This window comes from Psammomys obesus, unplaced genomic scaffold (genome assembly GCF_907164565.1).
Source record: "Psammomys obesus unplaced genomic scaffold, mPsaObe1.curated_primary_1811, whole genome shotgun sequence".
Classification (NCBI taxonomy): domain Eukaryota; kingdom Metazoa; phylum Chordata; class Mammalia; order Rodentia; family Muridae; genus Psammomys; species Psammomys obesus.
Window position 1 is genome coordinate 4220529 of NW_026596415.1, and position 264 is coordinate 4220792.

General features: G+C 64.0%; 1 protein-coding gene across 3 annotated transcripts in view; it reads left to right on the forward strand.

The window, feature by feature from the left end:
• Tvp23a (trans-golgi network vesicle protein 23 homolog A) overlaps positions 1-264 on the forward strand; it is a 141030-nt gene that overhangs the window by 111538 nt on the left and 29228 nt on the right. The gene's annotated exons all lie outside the window — the stretch shown is intronic.

Here is a 264-nt window from a genome sequence, read left to right on the forward strand (position 1 = left end):
GCCCCTGGGATAATGGCCCCTGGGATAGAGGCCCCTGGGATAGAGGCTCTGGGATAGAGGCCCCTGGGATAGTGGCCCCTGGGATAGAGGCCCCTGGGATAGTGGCCCCTGGGGTAGTGTCCCCTGGGATAGAGGCCCCTGGGGTAGTGTCCCCTGGGATAGAGGCCCCTGGGGTAGTGTCCCCTGGAATACTGTCCCCTGGGATAGAGGCCCTGGAATACTGTCCCCTGGGATAGAGGCCCCTGGGATACTGTCCCCTGGGAT